Genomic DNA, 22,110 nt, shown 5'->3' with positions numbered 1-22,110 from the left:
TTGGCAGCCCAAACTATTGTGGTGGGACAGCTCCCAAGCTTTGTTGAGCCAAATCCAGCCTCGAAACTTTAGCTTTTGATACTAACAAGAAAAAACACTGCTTTATATTTCCCTCACAGTATTTACATAAGAGTGTAGTTATCTTACCAGCTAAGCATGACATTTCAATTGAAATTGTCATTTAAAAAATAGAAAAATTTCATAATGATGACAATTTTGCTTTCTAGTCACAGTTAATATATGAAATCTAAAAATGGCATATTTCCTAATTCAACCAAATGGTTAGAAACTTACCCAGATTAAAAGCACTGTCACGTTTTACTGTACCTGAGCAAAACTCTTTTGTTTCTAAATTTGTATCATGAGGTTCAAAAATTGAAATAACTACTCATCTTCATCAAGTACTAGCTACCTGCAAAGTTGCAAGTCATTCCCACATCTCAAAAAGTTATAAGAATGCATTGTAATGAAGTTATAAAAATACTTGCTTCGTGAGAAGCATCTTGCAGCTCTAAAAATAGCTTTTACTGGGGAGGAAAAATATTATTATGAAATGGAATTCAATGTAATACTGAACTCTATGTAATGCACTGTACAGCAGTTATTGCTTTAGGTTTGTTAAAGTAATTTTGGCTTTGTACCTCATAATATAGCCCAAGGTGTTAAACATTTTAAAACACACAGTTTAGCATGTCTTATTGCTTAATAAACCAGTTATTTAAAGTAGCTAACAGGAACAGTTGTGCAATTAATAGATTTGGCAACCAGATTAAACACGGATATAGTGGAAGCGATGGATTTCTTTAATGACTTTCATGCTAAAATGTTGTTAGAAGATTAGCAATAATCACTGTAAATCAACGTAACAATCATTAGTGTTCATCAAATCATTAATGTAAAGAACTTTTACTTGGAAAACATAGAAGAGAGTTGTAAATGACTTACCTGGCAGTTTCCACTGAAGAAACTTGTGCATAACTGAAAAACATATTAAGTTACTGTTTCAGTTGTCAAACATCTATAGCATAGCTTGACTAAATACAAACAATGATCACTTAAAGGAAGATTTTGAGTTCAATTAGAAGTTCCCAAATATGATCTTCCAAGACTTAATAAATAATATGGTGCTCGTACCTTCTTGTTTCCAACTATTAAATTTATTAGAAGTTAACACTAAATTCTTTTCCTCACATTTTTTTTCATGTATTTACAGGCAGTCCCCGGGTTACGTACAAGATAGGGACTGTAGGTTTGTTCTTAAGTTGAATTTGTATGTAAGTCGGAACTGGTACATATTGTAGGGGAAACTCTAGCCAAACATTTCTCCAGAGCTCAGTTTTATTCTCCCACACCTCACTTCCCTCAGTCCTTTATTCTAAAGCTGAGGTGTCTGCTGAGAAAAGCCGCTCCGCATCTCCCTGGTGTTCTGGGGGAGGAGGGGCACTAGCTTCACGTCTCCCTGGTCTGCTGGGGGGAAGCAGCTAGTGCGGGGTTGCCTCACCCCGTTTGTAAGTAGGGATCCGATGCAAGTCGGATCCGTGTAACCCGGGGACTGCCTGTAATTGTTCTGGCTGCTTTACAGTTATCTGATCTCCAATGGCAAGGGGTAAGCCGTTAAATCATGAATGAAAAGATGGTCCAACAGAAGAGTCTAAAAAAATTGGGAAACTATATTAGAGTTCATAACTTTCAAGTTTTAAACAACTTCTATTGAACTACATAGAGAGCAGGAATGTAAGTATTTGATTGAAGTTTGAGAAAACTTCAGCGAATTTGGTATTCAAGGTGACAACTAGATTGAAAACAGTTCTTTATTTCCTGTATTTTAATGTGGTATGTCCACCTATTTACAATCTGAGTTACTATAAAAATTGCAGCAGCTTACAGGCAGTCCACGGGTTACATGGATCCGACTTACATCGGATCCCTACTTACAAATGGGGTGAGGCAACCCCGCACTAGCTGCTTCCCCCCAGCAGACCAGGGAGACATGAAGCTAGCCCCCCACCCCAGCAGACCAGGGAGACGCGGAGCGGCTTTTCTCAGCAGACAACTCAGCTTGAGAATAAAGGACTGAGGGAAGTGAGGTGTGGGAGAATAAAACTGAGCTCTGGAGAAATGTTTGGCTAGAGTTTCCCCTACAATATGTACCAGTTCCGACTTACATACAAATTCAACTTAAGAACAAACCTACAGTCCCTATCTTGTACGTAACCCGGGGACTGCCTGTATCTATCTATCTCTCTCTTATTTTAAACTAGAAATCAACACCAAAAAAATTTTTTTTGGTCAGTCTCCACAAAAGAGGATGACCATTTAACAAGTTTGGTCTCTTCTGCAGGATAACCACAAGAAGCTGTTCTCTTCTTTCAACATCTGCATTCTGGGAATAGGGAATTTATCTGCTCACATGATAGGGTGCTACGGTCATAAAAGCTGAAGGGCGTTAAGCAGGAAGACCAGGGGATGTTGACAGTACGAAAGAACACACCCCACGCCATTTCAGAGTGCGATTCCTGCCTGTTTCAGCCACACATGCTAAGGAGAGCGGGACTGAGCAGGACTCCTGACTCTGCCGAGCAAAGCTCAGCTACGACACCTAAGTACTGGTCTCCCAGTAGCGGTCCCATCGTTGCTTGCCCGTTTACGTTGGATAGCGCCGCTTCAGACGGCGGTTTCGCGTTGAGCCTGTGAAGGCCGCTTCCCCTGCCAAGCCCTGGCTTCCCGAGACAGCGCCCCACAGAAAGCGCCGAACGCACCGCGGCCAGAGCGCGCTCAAAGCACTGCGGACGTTGCCCAAAGCCGCCCGGCCCCGGCTACCGAGCGGCCGGTTCGACACCGGGCGCCACACACGGCCCGGCCCAGCTCGGGGAGGGGGGTGAACAAGAAACGCCGCCGCCCAACGGTTCCCAAGCGCCCCCGACTCCGTGACGCCCCTCAAGGGGGCACCCCCCCTCCACAGAGCCAGCGACTACCGACCCCGCCCCCCCAGCTCCCCCCGGCAGCGGGACATACCTACCGGGACTAGGTCCCTTCAGGAAACTGACAGACACCCCCTCCTCCCACCCCCGCCCCCGCGCTGACCCGGAACCGGATGGGCAGGGAGAAACCAGAGTCAGGGTCGCAGGAGCCGCGCGTTCCACGACTCCGCCAGGGGCTTTGCAAGTGAGGCGCATGCGTAGTGCGTCCGGCATCCCCCCCCCCACCCCAGAGACGCTGGGAAGCTGCTGTGAGCAGCGAGGGCTGCTGCCCGGAGCGGTCAGCGCGCGGGACTGCGCGTGCGCGCTCCGCCCCAGCCTGTCAGGCACCGAACTCCCAGCGCTGGGGGTGGGAGGGCACCAGGCTTCCCGGTTCCCAGCCGCGCGCCCCCTCGAAAAAGGCCCGTCCTCAGCGCTCCCAGCCTGGGAACAGTGAGAAGCGGGGCGGGCCTGGCAGAAGGGGCGGGGCGGGGCGGGGGGACCCAGTTTCGAACGGTCCGAAGACATCGCGCTAGGCAGTGTGGGGGCTGCGCCGCAGGAGCCGTTGGGGGAGCCGGGTCCTGTGCCACTGAACCAGCCCGGCCCTGAGGGCTGAACCGCTGCACGCCAGCGCTGGGCAGCAGCCCCCTGCCCCTGGGCCTGGGCAGGGCCTGCCACAGGGTAGGACGCTAGCGTCAGACTGGCTCCAGTTGTCACAGGTATGTCTGGCCTCAGCTCCCCTCCAAAGCAGGGGGAATGAGGGGCTTAAGTACTTTGGAGGATCTGGATCTCCCTGGGCTACCCAAGCCCCAGGGGATTTTGTAACTGAAAAGTAGTAGGTGTCACATACAATACTTACGTTGGTAAGAAATGATTCCCTCGACGGCACATCAATTTCATCATAAAATTCTAAACATTTACCAAAAAGCATTTTTTTTTAAAGCAGGACATCAATTCTTGTACTTCTAGACACGGGAGGTTCATATATGGCTGTATCAAACAAGACCCACTTCTTGACAAAATCAATTTCCAAGGGATGAAGTGTCCCTGCCTCCCTCTACCCCCTGCAAAAAAAAAAAAAAAAAAAAAAAAAAAAAAAACCACTGCAAAAAAGAGTAGTGGTTCATGCGCCAGTCAGGGAATTCACTATTCTGGACAAATCAAATCAGATGTCAAAATGATCAAATGTGTGTCCTAAAAGTTAGGCACCTAAATAAAGTGTAAATAAGTGACCTAATTTTTTAGAACTGCAGAGTCTCAGACTGTTTCTACATTGGCGCAGTCTTGCGCCAAAGTGGCTGCTTTTGCGCAAAAACATACTGCCTGTCTACATTGGCGGGGAGTTCTTGCGCAAGAACACTGATGTTCTAATGTGTGAAATCAGTGCTTCTTGCGCAAAAACTATGATGCTCCCACTCAGGAATAAGCCCTCTTGTGCAACTGTTCTTGCGCAAGAGGCTAGTGTAGACAGGCAACATGAATTTCTTGCGCAAGAAAGCCCGATGGCTAAAATGGAGTCAGCTCTTGGTCAATTTCAGCAGCGGCTGACTTGGGGACGCCTGGGGCAGAGCAGCTGGGGTGCTGCTGGGTTGGTCCCGCACCGCCGCTCCTCAGCGCTACTGGATCAACCCGGCAGCACCCCAGCTGCTCTGCCTCAGGCGTCCCCAAGTCAGACGTTGCTGATACTGAGTGAGTCAGCCGCTGGTCAATTTCAGCAGTGGTCAATTTCAGCACCGAGGAGCGGCGGTGCGGGACCAACCCAGCAGCACCCCAGCTGCTCTGCCCCAGGCGTCCCCAAGTCAGCCGCTGCTGAAATTGACCAAGAGCTGACTCCAGAAAGCCTGAGGCAGAGCAGCTCTGCCTCGGGCTTCCTGGAATCAGCCTCTGGTCAATTTCAGCAGCGGCTGAATCAGGACGCTTGGGGTGCTGCCGGGTTGGTCACGCAGCCCCCAGGGGCAGCGCCCCAGCTGCTCTACCTCCGGCTTCCCCGATTTAGCCACTGGTCAGTTTTAGCAGCGGCTGAATAGGGGAAGCTGGGGGCAGAGCAGCTCCAATGGTCCGGCTGCGGAGCACTTCCGGGTTCCTGATGGTGCTGGACCATCAGGAGTGCCGGACCGTCAGATGCCGGACCAATGGAGTTTAACTGTATATTGCTATGCTTTATGAATCAAGGGAACATGAAGGGGAGGTTAAAGCGACTGGGACTTTTCAGTTTAAAAAAGAGGAGACTGAGGGGGTATATGATAGAGGTCTATAAAATCATGAGTGGTGTGGAGAGGGCCGATAAAGAAAAGTTATTTATTAGTTCCCTAAATAGAAGAACTAGAGGACACCAAATGAAATTAATGGGTAGCAGGTTTAAAACGAATAAAAGAAAGTTCTTCTTCACACAGCGTGTAGTCAACCTGTGGAACTCCTTGCCAGAGGAGGCTGTGAAGGCTAGGACTATAATAGAGTTTAAAGAGAAGCTAGATAATTTCATGGAGGTTAGGTCCATAAAAGGCTATTAGCCAGGGGATAAAATGATGTCCTTGGCCTCTGTTTGTCAGAGGCTGGAGAGAGATGGCAGGAGACAAATCGCTTGATCATTGTCTTCGGTCCACCCTCTCTGGGGCACCTGGTGCTGGCCACTGTCGGTAGACAGGATACTGGGCTAGATGGACCTTTGGTCTGACCCAGTACGGCCGTTCTTATGTTCTTATGCACTCAGTGTCTCTAAAATGTAAGTTAACTCACATTCAGAATGCATCTGATGAAGGGGGTTTTATCCATGAAAGCTTATGCCCAAATTAACGTTAGTCTTTGAGGTGCCACAGGACTCCTTGTTGTTTTCACATTTAGAAAGGGCTTTGAGACCTTTGGAGTTGTACCATTTTAGATGGCTAGATAGAACACTTATGCCACTACTATATTAATCATAAACCTGCAGAGAAATTATATTTTTCTGACCACACACATCACTAGGACTTTCACCTATTACCACATTATCCTTTACCCTTTCAGAAATAGTGAAGTCATCTATCTTTCCCATCAGAGAGTTTGAGGTAGTCCTCCCACAAAGATCTTGTTTATGCAACAACAACAAGAATTGTCTATAGTCTTTTCCAGCACAAGTACATCTGAAGTACTGCAATCAACAGATACAATGCTAGTGTAAATGGACTCAGGCATTTTTACCATCACATCATGAAAATCTGACTATAACCTTTCACATAAGCAGGCTTTTATAATGTTGAGTAAAAACTCCTCAGCACTGTACACACTAAAGCTTACATCATGTCTAATAGTGCATCTAAACTGTTGCTGAAAAATGGGTACAAACTTCTCTAGGGCAGGTGCAATCAGAGATTCAGATCAACATAGAGTCATTCACTCAACCTATTCTGAGTGTCGCTAGCTTTATAAAGAGCTTAGTACATTGCCACCGTATTGAGACAGGTGCTAACCTAGCCAGTTTCTCTTCACTTACCTTATGGTAGCTTGTCGAGACAAAGGTGGAAGGGTACAAAAATGAAGTCAGTTTGACTGTTTCAGGAGAAGGAGGAGGATCAATATAAAACTTAACTGTCAATACATGAGTAAGAATAAGGGGGAAATATGGAGGAAATAAGAGGGGGAATAGATTTAAAGGTGTGGAGGAAAAGAAAAATGAGCAGAGAAAAGGAAAAAGAAGACAAAGGTGAAGAAAAATATGACAGAGCACAGAGACAAAAGAAGTGCAATTAATAAGATAATAAGGTCACCACTCTCAGGACCTTACATTATTTGTTTGTGCAGAGGTTAGCACAATGGCCCCTAATATATATTGGGGCCTACATGCACTACTATAATATATGGCTAGACTGGCATGATTTTCCAGAAATGCTTTTAACAGAAAAGTTTTCCGTTAAAAGCATTTTCGGAAAAGCACATCTAGATTGGCACGGACACTTTTCTGCAAAAGCACTTTTTGCGGAAAAGCGTCCGTGGCCAATCTAGATGCTCTTTTCCGCAAAAAAGCCCCGATCGCCATTTTCGCGATCGGGGCTTTTTTTGCGCAAAAAAAATCTCAGCTGTCTACACTGGCCATTTTGCGCAAAAGTTTTGCGCAAAAGGGACTTTTGCCCGAACGGGAGCAGCATGGTATTTCCGCCAAAAGCACTGATTTCTTACAGTAGGAAGTCAGTGCTTTTGCGGAAATTCAAGTGGCCAGTGTAGACAGCTGGCAAGTTTTTCTGGAAAAGCAGCTGATTTTCCAGAAAAACTGGCCAGTCTAGACACAGCCTCTATGTTTAGTAATAAATAATAAAATAATTCAGGCAAGAGAGGGTTTAAATAAGGAAGAGTTGGGTGTGTAGATACAGAATGGAAAATGCAAGAAGCTGAGATTTGAAAAATATAGCAAAAGGGACACAGATGGTAAATACTCACCTCCTACCTTGACGGTACATGGTACATCCCCATTTTTACTCTGGGAAGAAGAGTACATTAAAGAATAAGTTGGGATGGGCATTGCTTAGTTGAGAAGTGCATACGGATACCATATTTTCTTTCTTTGCCCCCTGTCCTTTATATACCTTGAATGCCAGTCCAACTTTGAAACATCCCTCACTCTCTAAAAAAAAAAAAAAAAAAAAAGAATAGTCTTGCAGCACATTAGAGCAGGGGTTCTCAAACTTTGTGATACCGCGACTCCCGTCCAAGTTGCTCACGACCCTCCAGGGGGTCGGGACCCACAGTTTGAGAGAAACAGTCTTAGAAACTAACAAAAAATGTAGATGGTCTCATGAGCTTTTGTGGGCACAGCCCACTTCTTCAGATCTCCCTCTTCATGTCATCCCAGTATTCCTTACTGAAGATCTGGTCACCTTAGTTATCTGCTCAGTTCCTATTGGACCAATGCGTAAAGCATCCTCAGAACTGGGGAGGAAGGGGCGCATTGCCTGTAGGCTGATTTTTTCAATGGGTCACTTGTTAGATATTAAAGACAGCCAGCCTTGGGCACTCTGAGCTGATTTGAAAAAAAATATTCTATCATTTGTGGAACATAAGAGTCCTTCCTGCTTAGCTTAATATACTCTGCTATACTGGAATATCCATGAATGCTATGGGAATTATGTCAGAGTATCCTATGGCTGTACCCCATAGTTCAAGGAACACTATACCTTTTATGCTGGGACATTATACTAAATGAAAGTGGAAATCCATCATCCATGCTGCTAAATTCCAACACTGCTCAAGACCTACTTATAGGTCCAGTAGTTTTCTGTTTGAAAATCTTTATGTGTGGGCAAATATAAAAATCAAACCCCCAAATCAAAATCTGTTTCAGGTTTCCTAGTCACTATTCTTTTCTTAGATAAGGTATCAGATCAGATTAATAACAGATAAATTCTCTTATGGAGATTGTTTCCTGCACTTTCATGGATGGATGTGACAACCTAATGAATTGTCTTTTTTACTTCTGTAAATAGTAGGGATGTGAATATTTAACCGGTTAACCAGTAAGCCTCACCTTTAATGGGTGACGCTTACTCATAAGGTTAACCAGTGGGGGCTGCTCCTCTATCTGCTGTGGGCCCCGAGCACCCCCCAGGAAGGTTCAGCCTGTCCACAACAGGGGAAAGGGGAGGCGCAGGCAGGGGCTGCTCTGGCTGGGCCGGAGCAGCCCCCCCTGCCTGAGGTAAGGAGGCTGCTCCAGCCCAACCAGGCTGGAGCCCCCCCCCTTTAAATCAATTAACCTGTTAAACAATAGTGATAGAAACGTAGCCGTGTTAGTCTGGGGCAGCTGAAACAAAATACAGGACAATGTAGCACTTTAAAGACTAACAAGATGGTTTATTAGATGATGAGCTTTTGTGGGCCAGACCCACTTCCTCAGATCAAATAGTGGAAGAAAATAGTCACAACCATATATACCAAAGGATACAATTAAAAAAAATGAACAAATATGAAAAGGACAAATCACATTGCAGAACAGAAGAGGGATAGGGGGGGGGGGGGGGGGGAAGGAAGGTGAATGCCTGTGATATTAGAGGTGGGGCTCTAGTTTACCATTTATGTCATGCAGTGTTTCACATTCTCCACAAGGTGGCAAAAGATAGCAGGAAATCAATCAGTGTGTTCAAATGTAACCTAGAAAAGAAAAAGAAAGGGTGAAAGCCAACTGCATAACAGATGTTGAATAGCTCTAATTTTAAACTTCAGTAAGTTGCAAATACAAGCAAGCATATACTCAAATGAAAGGTACACCAAAGTAGACCTAGTTTGTAAGAATAACACTGTGTAACAAATTTATCCTGCACATTTTCAAATCACTGTTACACAGATATGGATGTAAAGTAATTTATGATTAATCTTTAAATTAGGGATGTAAAAGTTTAATGGTTAACCAGTTAACTGATAAGTTAATGATTGTCAGTTCCAATTAACTGTTTACCATTGCTAGGCTGCTAGCAGTCTGCAAGGGCTGGAGACAGGCAGGGCAGGGAGCCAGCAAAAACGGCACCCCACAGGGGCTCAAGGCTGCCATGGGACTGGAGGTCAGTGGGGCTTGGAGGCTAGCAGCCCAAGGGGACCAGAGGATGGTATGGTTGGGAGCTGGTGAAGTCTAGCCTCCAGTGTTCAGAGGCTGGTGGGGCTGATGCTGCTGGCAGCCTATGAAGCTAGCAGCCTGTGTGGGCTGGAGGCTGGGGCCAGGAGCCAGTGAACCTGGCAGCCCATGGGACCGGAAGAGGCACAGCCTGCAGTTGCCATCTCATAGGAGCTGGAGGCTGGGAGCTGGTGAAGCATATGGAGCCATGGTCTTGTGGAGCTCTGCTAACCGTGTAACTGATTTAAATTTTAGCATAATATGGTTCCAGTTTTAGGTGCTGTTGTGGTGTGGAATAAATAATATCCTTGCCAGTTTTCGGGCATGTAGGAACTGGGCAGGGCTTTATGAGCTGAACCACTTATAGTATTTCTGTAAAGCACAGAAGCAACCCTTATCGAAGACCTGCCATTTTACTACATAATCAGCAGAGAGAAATCTTACCCAAAATTCATACGAGAACACATTGATTTAGAGGTACTTGTACTGGAATAGGAAACATGAATCTAAACATCTGCCATTTCTGAATGGGATTAAATCATCCTTCCCTGTACAACGTTGAAAAAAATGGGTATTATGCAGCAGAGATTACGGTAGATTAGCCCATGCTGCTAGGTGTTTCAGAGCAGGGAAATATTTTTTACAATTATATTTGGAATCCTTTTTTTTTCCCCATCTGGGTTAGAGGAATATAAACTGCAGGGGTTTAAGAGGAGATTGGCAATTGAGGCCAGTATTTGAAGTACAAGACTTTCAAAACCCACATCTCAAATACAGCGGCTCAGGAATCATAGAATCATAAGAGCTGGAAGAGACCTCAGGAGGTCATCAAGTCCAGCCCCCTGCCCAAGGCAGGACCAATCCCAATCCCAGGAAGATGTGGCACACGTCATCATGAATGGGAATTATATTGTGCTGGAGGTTGGTTATGGATGGAGCTCTCGTGATGAGCAAACTTTGAGAGAGTATCACTTATTTTTCCTTTTTCACTTGGATCCTGCTACATAGAACTTCTTTACAGGAATTCCATCCTCTAAACCAGACAACAGATTACTTTAAATTGCATCTACTTTTTGTGTAGGCAGGAGAAAGGCTGTGCCTGGTCACAAGGTCTTGCAGTTTCTCTACATACCCTAACCATATTCTAAACCTCTCTGAGCTATTTCAGATGTAACCACTAAGAAACATGGCATGCTTGAGTTATGAACATATTGGCTGTGTCTAGACTGGCCAGTTTTTCCGGAAAATCAGCTGCTTTTCCGGAAAAACTTGCCAGCTGTCTACACTGGCCGCTTGAATTTCCACAAAAGCACTGACTTCCTACTGTAAGAAATCAGTGCTTTTTGCGGAAATACTATTCTGCTCCCGTTCAGGCAAAAGTCCTTTTGCGCAAAAGGGCCAGTGTAGACAGCTGAGATTTGTTTTGCGCAAAAAAGCCCCGATTGCGAAAATGGCGATTGGGGCTTTTTTGCGCAAAAGCGCGTCTAGATTGGCATGGACGCTTTTCCGCAAAAAGTGCTTTTGCGGAAAAGCGCCCGTGCCAATCTAGACGCTCTGTTCCAAAAATTCTTTTAACGGAAATCTTTTCCGTTAAAAGCATTTCCGGAAAATCATGCCAGTCTAGACACAGCCATTCTGTTCTGTGCTGACCTCTATACTCCACCCATCTCTGTAGTATTTGAGCATTGGATCTCCTCACTGCTATTTTGCCTCATTCGGTGCGGTAGACCTATGCCAGTTCCACTTTTTGATACATAGGTGCAGAGAGGAAGAGGCAAGAATCAGCCTAAGTAAGGAACAGCACTTCATCAATGATTGAAAAGATCACATGCTTGACACTAGAGAAGTAAAAAGAGTAATTGATGAGAGAAAATAATTGAACCTTGCCTTGTCAAGGAACTGTTACCCACATTCAATACAGAAACTATTGAGCCCATTCAATAATGGCTGAGAGAGAATTTGCAGCCACTCTAACTGATTTCCCCTACTAGAGAAGGTAACAATTTGCTGGCTGCAAACAGCAAGAGTAGAGAGAACCAGACTGGGATTTGGGGTTAGACTAAGTGACTGGAAGCAAGGAGACCTGTTTCTTATATCCAGCTGCTGCTGCTTCCAGCTGCATGACTTAAACAGGCCACTTCACTTTTGCTTCTTCATTTGTGAAATGTGTACCTATTTTTCAAAAGCAATTGCAAGTCTTAGTATTGTAAAGCCCTGAGATCCTCAGGTGCAAGGTGCTAAATACATTCTTAATTTATTCACTGCTCCTTCAGGAAAAACTGCTATTGACTCTAATTTTTGCCTGGGTAAAAATTAAGGAGTACAGCATATTGGTAGAACTCTCTGAGGAAAAAGTGGAAAATGAAAGATAAAGAAGATCTTTTGCATGTGCCCCTTCCAGATAAAATCACTGTGCAACTGGGCTGCATCAGTATACTTAAAAGCAAAACTTGGGTGATTGCAGAACATGTTTCCTTCTCAAAAAAGGACATATTTTTCTTTGTTCTTTGAAAATATATCTGCAGAGTCATTCATGACTTGGTAAACTTCCTTATTTTATTTTATTTTATATAGTAAAGATATCTGATCTCTGCTAGTTGCATGGTGATAAAATACCCAAGATGCCTAAATTCCACTCTGACGTATAATTGCATCTTTCCATGAGTTTTGAAGTCAGCTGTTTTGCTTAAATGGATGACTTCAGTAGCACATTGTTCAAGAAATACAATTATGCTCCACCTACACATCTCTAATCAGAATCCAGCATGAAGGCAGGACATGTAACATTGGAGAAATACTTGTGCATTGTCAAATTAAAAAATTACACCTTCATCCAGTAAAACTGTTGAGCAACTATTTCTTATCTGTTCTAATCACCAGGCTGTTATTTCTACTTACATGCATATAAATTCATTGATGGTTGGTTCAGTTCACTTCTGACAATTTTTTGAAAAAAACATGAAGCTCCCTGTTACTTGGACAGAAGATATCTTTGCTGGTTGAGCTTGAGGGGGAAAACTGGATACAATTATATATTCTTTTAATTATTCATAGCGTGAGTCTGAAGTGAGTATGTATACATTTTTCACTTATTCACTTGATAAAATTCAAAACCAAGCCCAGCAGCAGTTTTGTTCTTGGCATTGTGACAGGTTTCCTTTCCTCAATGAAGCAGTCAAAGGAATCATCCCTTGGAGAGTCTGTCATCTCCCCACATCCTGGAGAGTTGAGGGGACAGCAGCCACACATTCTCTCTCCCCCGCACTCGAACTTCCAATATGCACATCACAGAAGAACAGTAGTCGTCACATTTTTGCATATGTTTTCATTTGTGTTGCTGAGTTGCCATTGTGTATTTTGTAATGGAGGCTTAAACTACCCTGACTCCTGTTCTGTTCATCCCATCCCAAAATACATTTTTTTGAGAGGGAAGAGAGTTCTGTTGAGAGGAATAGCCAGTGTGAAAACAGCACAAATGCCATAGCTCATATAAACACACATTAAGGAAATTTTTTTTGATCTTTCATCGCAGAGGCTGGCAACAGCTTGTACAAGTTGAAGTTCTTTTGTCTAGGACTCTCTGGTCCAGAAACATCCGCACTCCGGCAGAACCACGGATGTTGTTGGACCAGAGAGCCTCAACTAGAGTGGTTGCCAGCGGCTGGGCACTGTTGGACTGGCAGGCTGGCTGCCTACAGGGCGTCTGGCCAGCAGCCCGGAACAGAGCCTAACCGGGGGGCAGCTGGTGCTGGCAGGGAACCCCAACAAGCAGGGGCAGGGAGTGGTGACTGGCAGGGAGCCCCCACTGGTGCGAGCAGGGAGCTCTGGCTGGTGGGGGCAGGCAGCTGCGGATGGCAGTGGAGCCTCATTGGCAGCCCAAAGGCCAGAGACCATAAGCAGGAACTGGCCAGGGGGCTAGTAGCTGGAGCAGAGCCCCGTAAGGGGTAGGCAGCCCACAGGGCTGGTGGGTGGGGTCAGAGCTCATGGACCAGGAGGGGAGCCCTGGAGGCCTGACCTTTTCTGGTCTGGCAAACTCCCTTGTTCAGGACGACTCAGGACCTGAGGTTGCCGGATTAGGGAGGTCCACCCTGTACTTCCATGAGAATGATGCAAATTCATGGGACATAACTTCCATGATTAAGGCATAGCATCCAGGGGAAGTATGATGGGTATTTGGCAAAACAATGACATCTAGAAGCAATTATTCTTTGCAACACAGGTAAACTCATAGACTTAGGGTCCCCTTGGAGATGCATTACAATTTAGGCTTTCATTTTAAAGAACCATTCATCACATGGAGATCCCCTTCATATAACCTTGAAAGTCTTAATCTGTATCTGCTGATATGTGAATGCTTTTTGGGTTTGCAGGGAGGGGGAAACAAAACAGAGAACCATCAACTCTGTTCATTCTTAACAGTGGGAGCTGCACTTTGAATTGAATTATCAACGACAGTGACCCTTTGTGATGACAGAAGAGTGAGGAAACCTCATCTACCCGGCCAAGTGGAATCTGATTCATTGTGTGCCAGGTTGAGTAGAATTACTGATTCCTTCTTTAGAATTAGGGGGACTGAGATCTGCTGAACGTAAGACAAAAGATTTCATGTCATATTATTGGTCCCCTGACTCAGCCTATTAAATAACCAGCTTACTGTAATATCATAATTAGCCATATGTTAGGCTTGTAAAGGAGGATGGTGTTAATACTAACACATGGCTAATTACATTAGTTTGGTGCACAAAAGAGCACAAGAGAAGCTGGCAAAAGAGCAGTGGTGGAACAATTAGGATTCCCATTGTAATAGTTAGCAAAGCAAGTCTCTGATGGCGATGGGTTGCTGTTGTGAAATTGCCATCTTTTAATGTAATGCAAATATAATAAGGAAAAAAACCCACACTTGAGTCTGAGTACTGCCCTTCCCATCCCCTGCATCAAAGGACACGGTGCTCACTTTTCACAAAGCAGGTAGTTTGAGCATGCTCTTTCCTCTCCTAATTTATTTTGCTAAAATAAGATGATTGGAAAGACATTTGCAAGTTTGCAACTACAGCAACAATGTGTCTTTCAGGGCTTGTCCACCTTAAAAATGCTGCAGCTGTACAACTGCATCTCTTCAGTGAAGATGCCACTTACTCCAACTTGAGGGAGTCTTCCATTGGCCTACATAACTCACTTCCTTGAGAGAAGGTAGCTATGTCAACAAGAGAATTTTCACATCAGCCTAGGGCTGACTACACCACATGTTATATGGATTGTTCACACCCCTGAGTGATGTACTTATATGGATCTAATTTCCTATTGTAGATCAGGTCATACACTACTATATGTATAAATATAGGGTATATTCATGGATCCTTTTCACTTTCTTTGTGCTACTTTGGGTCTTCAGTGGGCTTTCAAATACTGTAGCTGATCCCCATGAACCATTTAGCACAGGGTTCATAGTGACAGCATAAAGGAAAAGTGATTGAAATGGGCTCAGATGGTTCTTTGGGATTCTTGCCAGTTGGGGCAGATGGAAGCCCTGAGACAATTTCAACTTCTGGCAGAAAAATGGACCAGGCAGTCGGAGAGAAATTGCACTAGTTCTCTGGTGCAAATCTCACCACTAGTTCACAAGACCAGTGGAAACTGGTCCAGTGGCAAAATCATCTTTACCAATTGGACTATGTCCCTCACACATCCTCTAAGCAGTTAACTGGCTCCCCCTTACATTATCTACACTAGGCAATTATTTAGAATTTACTGAGTTCAACTTCTGGGCACCTGATTTTACAAATTAGAAGTTCTGTATCCTCACTACAGGAAATGTAGTCCGAGGTATCCACATTAATGGAGCCTGCCTCAGACTGAGAACCCTGGGAAGCACTCGAGGGAGCTGCAAGAGGCCTCTGTGAGGCCAGTTAGTTCAAATTAGTGGCACTGGAGCATCTATACTAGAGTTATTTCAGTCTTACAAGTTTGGGAATAGCATTTCTCCTCATGAAAAATAGGACTACAAAGTTCGAATTCTGCAGCCCCTTACCCTTATTCTGGAATTACAGGGTTGGCAGTGTGGACGTAGCGCTTAGAAAATTGACCTTGGGGAGCTAATTTCAGACTAAGGTCCTAGTGTAGACCAGACCTCAGAGCTTTCTCCTATGCTGCCCTTTTTGGTTGGGACAAAGAAAGCCCAGTACTCAGTTGCTGTAGAGTTGGGTTGCACCCTAATCAGGGACTATTCCTCTTGCACCTCAATCTGTAAACTGCACTCTAAACCTCTTACTACGATTGCTTTTAGAAAGAGACTTTTGTGGCCCTTTTCATCAGTTCAGGGTCTTTAATTTCCAAGTCTTTATCTTGTAGGAATGTTTAGTTTTTATCCTATACATTAATTTTAATTTTAAAACAATAGTCTGTGAAGATTGGCTAAATTAAATCATTTTTGCAATTAGTGTCAAATGAATCCATTATGAGAGGTAGGTAATGGCAGAGATACAGTGCTAGTTACATTTTGACAGATTCCCTCATTGAGTTTAATGTTTTGTATAATTCTTAAGAGAACAGAGATCTTACCTTCTTGCCAGTCTTCCAGCCACTTCTACCCATACCCTGTACTATTGGAGCTTTTGAAGGATTTAAAACAAAGTCTTCTTTGGCCTTCTCCGTAGTGGAGAAAAGAATTGTTCACCTGGGTCCCAGGATGATGTTAAATACCATTTTTCCACTAGCAGACCCTATGGTTAACAACAGACTACCTAACATTTGTTTAAACGTGATTTGACCACATTAGGAGCTAAGACATGTTTAATTAACGTGCAGTTAATTCATTTTTTAACAGACTACATTTTCTTAGCATAAACATGGTTCATGTACTTGTGCTAAATCCTGAATTAAGGTTGAGTAATTGGTTTAGTTATAAATCTTTATTAATGCCTGATCCTGACTTCAGTGGCAGCTTTACCTAAATTGGGACTTTACAGTTAGTCCACTAAAGGATTGTATAATGAGTTTTTCTTGGGATATTTTGTTTAAAAAGAATCAGTTTTGCCATTTCTAGTTTGAGTAAAGTCAATCATCAATTATATATTATTATATATTATATATTATTTCAGATGTGTTTTTTGTCAAGCATCTGTTTGTGTAACCTCTTTAATACAACAACATTTTGTGAGTACTATGGGCTTGATTTTGCACTGTGACCCCAGGAAAATTCCCACAGGCTGCAATTAGATTTGGTAGACCTTTTTTAAAATGAAAAACTTGATTCGGGAATATTTTCACGAATAAAACATATGATTGGAATGAATGAGTAAACTTTTCAAAAGCATTTAAGTGACTTAAAAGCCTAAGTCTTAGAAATCTAATTTAAAAAAAAATCAACAGGACTTAGACCCCTGATTGCCTAAATCACTTTTGAGAATGTGAATTAGGTGGGAATTTTATGGCTTGTGTTTAAGGCTTTAGACTGGGACTCAGGCGATAGGAGTTCTATTCTCAATCCTCCCATAGACATGCTGTGTGCCACTGAGCAAGAGAAGTCACAGTTTATCTGTGACTCAGTTTCCCATTTAAAAAATTATCATACTTCTCTCCCTCCCCACACATCCTTTGTTTTGCCTATCTAGAATGTAGCATCTTTGAGGCAAGGATTATTTCTTACTGTCACAATTAGAGCTTGTACATGGTATAATTATACAAATAAAATAAGTATTGGAGGGGATTATTTTATTCCTTCATAATTTATGAGTATTTTGGGAACCACAATCTATGCATGAAAATCTTCACAAATCTTGTGACACAAACATTTGAAAAGTTTACTGGAACACTCATGCTGAGAATGTGCTCTGAAATATTCTTTAATATTTACTCTTTGAACCCTTCCCAGTGACGGTAGCAGTAGTTTGTGGTGATAATACTTGATCTCTCTAGAAAACGGGCCGTCTCCCTGCTTTACTTAGACATTCATAGATTCTAAAGCCAGAAGGGACCATTGTGAAATCTAAACTGACCTTCTGTTTAACATAGGCCAAAAACTTCTCAAAAATAATTCCTGGAGCATATATTTTAAAACAACATTCAGAGTTGATCTTGAAATGATCAGTGATGGGAAATCTGTCATGACCCTTCATAAATTTGTTAAGTACTCTCACTGTTCAATATTTACACCATATTTCCAGTTTGAATTTGTCTAGCTTCAGCTTCTAGCCGTTGGACCATGTTATATGTTTTCTGCTACGTTGGAGTCCATTATTCCCCATGTAGTTACTTACAGACTAATCAGCTCATCTCTCAATTATCTCTTTAGGCTAAATAGGTTTTGCTCTTTGAATTAATCATAAAGCATGTATTCTAATCCTTTAATCATTCTTGTGGCTCTTCTCTGAACCCTCTCCAGTTTTTCAATAGCCTTCTTGAATTGTGGACACCAGAACTAGTAAGGGTGTTCTAGCAGCAAACACACCAGTGCCAAATACAGTAGTTATGTAACCCCTTTCTATTTTTTTTTCTTGAGATTCCTCAGTTTGTGTCCAAGGATTTTATTAGCTCTTTGGACACAGAGTTACACTTGAAGTGCATATTCCGTAGATTATCCAGAACGATTGTCAAATCTATTGGAGTCACTGCTTACCAGTATAAAGTCTCTCATCTTATAAGTAAGGCCTTCATTCTTTACTCCTAGAGATATAGAAGTACGTTTAGCTCTATTAAAATGTATATTGTTTGCCTCAGCCTAATTTACCAAGCAATCCAGATTGCTCTGAACCAGTAACCTGCGCTCTTCACTATTCCCCCTCCACTGCAGACTTTGTCAGTGATGATCTTATGTTTCTAGGTAATTAATAAAAATGTTAAATAGTATAAGACCAAGAAATGATCCCCTTGCAAATTCACGAGAAACATACCAGTACCATGATTAATTCCTGTTTACAATTACATTTTGAGATGTATCAGTCAGTTTCTAATCCGTTTAAAGTGTGCCATGTTAATGGTATATTGTTCTTTTTTAATCAGAATGTCAGATGGTACCAAGTCAAATGCCTTACAGAATTCTCAGTGTATTACAGCAACACCTTTATCAGCCAAACTTGTAATCTTAAAAAAAAAATCAAGTTAGTTTGAAAGGATCTATTTTCCATAAACGTATGGATTGCCATTAATTATATTACCATCTTTTAATTATTAATCAAATCCTCTATCAGCCACTCCATTATTTTGGAGCACCTTGTGGGGCCTGTAATTAACTGGGTCATTTCATTTATCCTTTTTAAATATTGACACAACATTAGCTTTCTTCCAGTCTCCTGGAATTTCACCAGTGTTCTAAGACTTACTCAAAATCATTAATAGTCCAGGAAGTTAATCAGCCTGATCTTTTAAAACTCTTGGACACAAATTTTCTAGACCTGCATCTTTAAAAATGTCTAACTTTAGAAGCTGCCATTTAACATTGTCCAGAGTTACTGTTGGAATGGAAAGTGTTTCATCAAATATAAGACATGACTATATAATCTCCCCCCCCCCCCCCCACATACCGAACAGATGTATTTAGTGAACATTTCTGAATTTTTTGCACGAATATTGATAATGCTACCATTTCCATTTAATGATGGACAAATAGCATTGTTAGGATTATTTTGTTCCTAATATTCTTTTTAAAACTCAATATTTTCCCTAACTCTGCTGACCACAGGTTTCTCTTTGTGTCTCTTTGCTTCTTTTACTAACTTTCAACTATTCCTAACTTTTTAATTTTATTCATTACTATCAATTTTCCCTGTCTTCCATTTGTTATATATTTTTATACATGCCTTTTCTTTCCTTCTAAATTAAGGGTTTTTTTTAATCCACACAGACTTTTGATACTCTTTGATATCTAAATAGCTGATTTGGTCTTAATTCTATTTACAGATTATAAATTACATTTAGAGCACTTTCGAAAAAAGGCGTTATTCCTCGTGAAATGAGGAGTACCGCCGTTGAAAGAAAAGCCACATTCTTTCGATTTAATTTCGAAAGAATGCGGCTGTAGTCAGACGCAGGTGAAGTTTTTTCGAAAAAAGGCTACTTTTTTTGAAAAAACCCTGCAGTCTAGACACAGCCTAAGTTGTGGGGCCTTTTGTCATCCTCCTTTTGCTGGCCAAAGTGGCCATCTATAAGACTACAAGGTGACTACGGGGGGGGGGGTCTTCTGCACGTGGGGCCTATTTCCACTTCTCTTTCCATTCACACATTCAGGCAGAGTTCCTCTGAGTGGTGACTGCTGGTTCCCTTGACACCTTTGATGAGCAGTGGGTATTGTCCAGAGTTCTCTGCTCAGTGTTCCCTTCTGGTTTCCTTAATTTGACCCTTTGACCTTCATGCCTGTCCCTGTTATATTATTTGTTGTCCCTAATAATTGGTGGAGTTCCTGGGCCTTGTAGATCCTCCCCAAAGGCTGAGGGAGGGTCCTTTTACAGTTTACTTATGCGCATTTCCCAGAACCCAAATAGGATAAAAGAGAGTTTTCTCTGCTCCTGCTTATAGAGAGTCCTCTATCTAGAATTCCCCTGCAGCCTTCCATAAACTCACCAATCACTGCTGGATATATACCCTTTTCTCCTTGAGCCTCAAGGGTCTGAAGTTGCCCAGGATTTTTGGAAAGGTGAGGGATAGAAGATTATGCACTGAATCTTGCAGCCAGAGGGCCACAGATCTACTAGAACGGGGGTGGCCAACCCATTAGAGACAAAGAGCCAAAATAGCTTTGGATAGAGTGCGAAGAGCCACGTACTGCGGGGGAGTGGGGCAAGTTGTTGAGGGAAAAAAAGCCGCACCGGCGGGGGGAGAGAGGGGCGAGAAATAGGTGCCGGTATGCTGTCCTGGGGCATACCATCATAAAAAAAGCACTGGGAAGGAATTTGGGTGCAGGAGAAAGTAGAGAAGAGGATGCTGGCTCAGGGAGAGGGCTCCAGGCTGGAGAGTGGTGGAGTTGCAGTGCTGAGCAAGCCACCGGCTTGTGGCTGTGAGGATGCAGGAGTTTGGGCTGTGAGGGTACATGAGGGGCACAGGACAGGGAGGCTGGGAGATTGATGGGTTCAGGACACATTTGCAGTGTGTGGATGGTACAGAAGTGTTGTGGCAGAAGACTGGGCATGTGGGGGGGTGCAAGAGTTTGGGGATGTTAGAGGCTCAGGACAGGGGGTTCCAGTGTATAATAGGCTTAGGTTTGGGGTTGGGGTGTGTGTGTTCAGGAGTGTTATGATGCTGCAGCCAGATGGGGGCTTGGCCCCAATTCGGGGCTTGTTGGCCAGGCTTCATTTTTAAATAAAATATGATGTCAAACACAACATATTTCAGCATTGTCTTTATTTAAGAGAGGGGTGGGGAAACCTGGTTTGAGTCAGGGGTCACTGACCACAGAAAAGTCAGTCAGGGCCACACAAGTAAGATGCAAAAAACCCCCTCCAAAACGCCCCAAAGCCTCACTAATGTGGCCCCAACTGTGCTGGTGGGGGCAGGGGACAGAGTGCTGGGGCAGGGTGCTGGTGGGTCCTGGAGCAGGTGACAGAGTGCTGTGGGGACAGGGTGCTGGTGGGGGGGGGGGGGCAGGAGTCTGGCCATGGGGAGGGGACAGGGACAACTCAGCCAGTACCTGGGAATCCTGGGTCTCAGGAAGTGCATGGACTGCTCCAACATTTCAGGAAGCACATGCTCTTCCTCTGCTCTCAGGAAGCACATGGCTGTTGTGGGGAAATTGGAGCTGGCATGCAGTACAGGGATTCCTACTCCCTCCCTCCCATCCTCCAGACTCAGGCACCCCACCCCGCTCTAACCCAATCCCCATCCCCTCCCCCAGGCACACACCCCCACTCTAACCCAATCCTCCTCCCCTCCTATTCCCCAAAGACAGACACCCCACTCCCCGCTCTAACCCAATCCTCTTCCTCCCCCAACCTAATGCCTAGATCCCAGAGCCACTGCTGCTGCCACCATGCGAGTCTCCCTTCAGGTGCTGGGACATGTATGCTGAGCGGCTGGCCTTGAGCATGTGTTGGCCAGGATGCCATGTGAACACCCCCCCCCCCAACCTAATCCCCCTCCTCTTCCACAGTGCCAGGCACCTCCCCCCTCACCTTATGCCTGGGTCCCAGAGCCAAAGCCGCTGCTGCCACTGCTACCACCACGCGCGTCTCCCTCCGGGCACGTATGCTGAGCAGCCAGCCTTAAGCATGTGCTGGCCCGGACGCCATGTGCACCCCCTCCCAACTCAATCTTCTTCCCCTCCCCTTCCCCATCCACAGAGCCAGACACCTCCCCTTCCCAATTCTAACCAATCCCTCTCCGCCCCCAACCTTATGCCTGGGTCCCGGAGCTGGAGCCGCTGCTGCTACCACCACACGTGTCTCCCTCCAGGCCCTGAGGCCATGCTGAGCAGCCGGCCTTGAGCATGTGCTGGCCAGGACGCCATGCACACCCCCTCCCAACCCAATACCCCTCCCCTTCTCTCCCCTTCCCCAGAGCCAGGCACCTCCCCCCACTCTAACCCAATTCCCCTGCACCCCAACCTTATGCCCAGGTTCTGGAGTCAGAGCTGCGGCTGCTGCTACCGCCACGCAT

The 22,110-nt window shown here is 44.2% G+C and overlaps 1 protein-coding gene and 1 long non-coding RNA gene across 20 annotated transcripts in view; one reads left to right on the top strand and one right to left on the bottom strand.

Annotated features, from left to right (window-relative positions):
• The window catches only part of BNIP2 (BCL2 interacting protein 2), a 33,614-nt gene extending 30,478 nt beyond the window's left edge, over window positions 1-3,136 (bottom strand). For 5 of the 8 annotated variants that reach the window (XM_075897689.1, XM_075897694.1, XM_075897695.1 and 2 more), the window contains exons 1-2: window positions 3,020-3,119; window positions 946-978 (exon numbers count right to left, since the gene is read on the bottom strand). The gene's annotated coding sequence lies outside the window, so the exon portion shown is untranslated. Of the gene's footprint in view, window positions 1-945; window positions 979-2,759; window positions 2,914-3,015 lie in introns of those variants that run through there. The other 3 variants (XM_075897690.1, XM_075897691.1, XM_075897692.1) reach the window with 3 other exon arrangements.
• Window positions 3,137-3,394: 258 nt separating this feature from the next.
• The window catches only part of LOC106732941 (uncharacterized), a 65,589-nt gene continuing 46,873 nt past the window's right edge, over window positions 3,395-22,110 (top strand). For all 12 annotated transcript variants that reach the window (XR_012895863.1, XR_012895853.1, XR_012895854.1 and 9 more), the window contains exons 1-3: window positions 3,395-3,676; window positions 13,948-14,059; window positions 14,600-14,718. This is a non-coding gene — a long non-coding RNA (uncharacterized LOC106732941). The remainder of the gene's footprint in view (window positions 3,677-13,947; window positions 14,060-14,599; window positions 14,719-22,110) is intronic.

Source organism: Pelodiscus sinensis, chromosome 14 (assembly GCF_049634645.1).
Source record: "Pelodiscus sinensis isolate JC-2024 chromosome 14, ASM4963464v1, whole genome shotgun sequence".
NCBI lineage: Eukaryota > Metazoa > Chordata > Testudines > Trionychidae > Pelodiscus > Pelodiscus sinensis.
The sequence above is the reverse complement of the archived record's forward strand: the minus strand, read 5'-3'. Positions and strand labels throughout refer to the sequence as shown.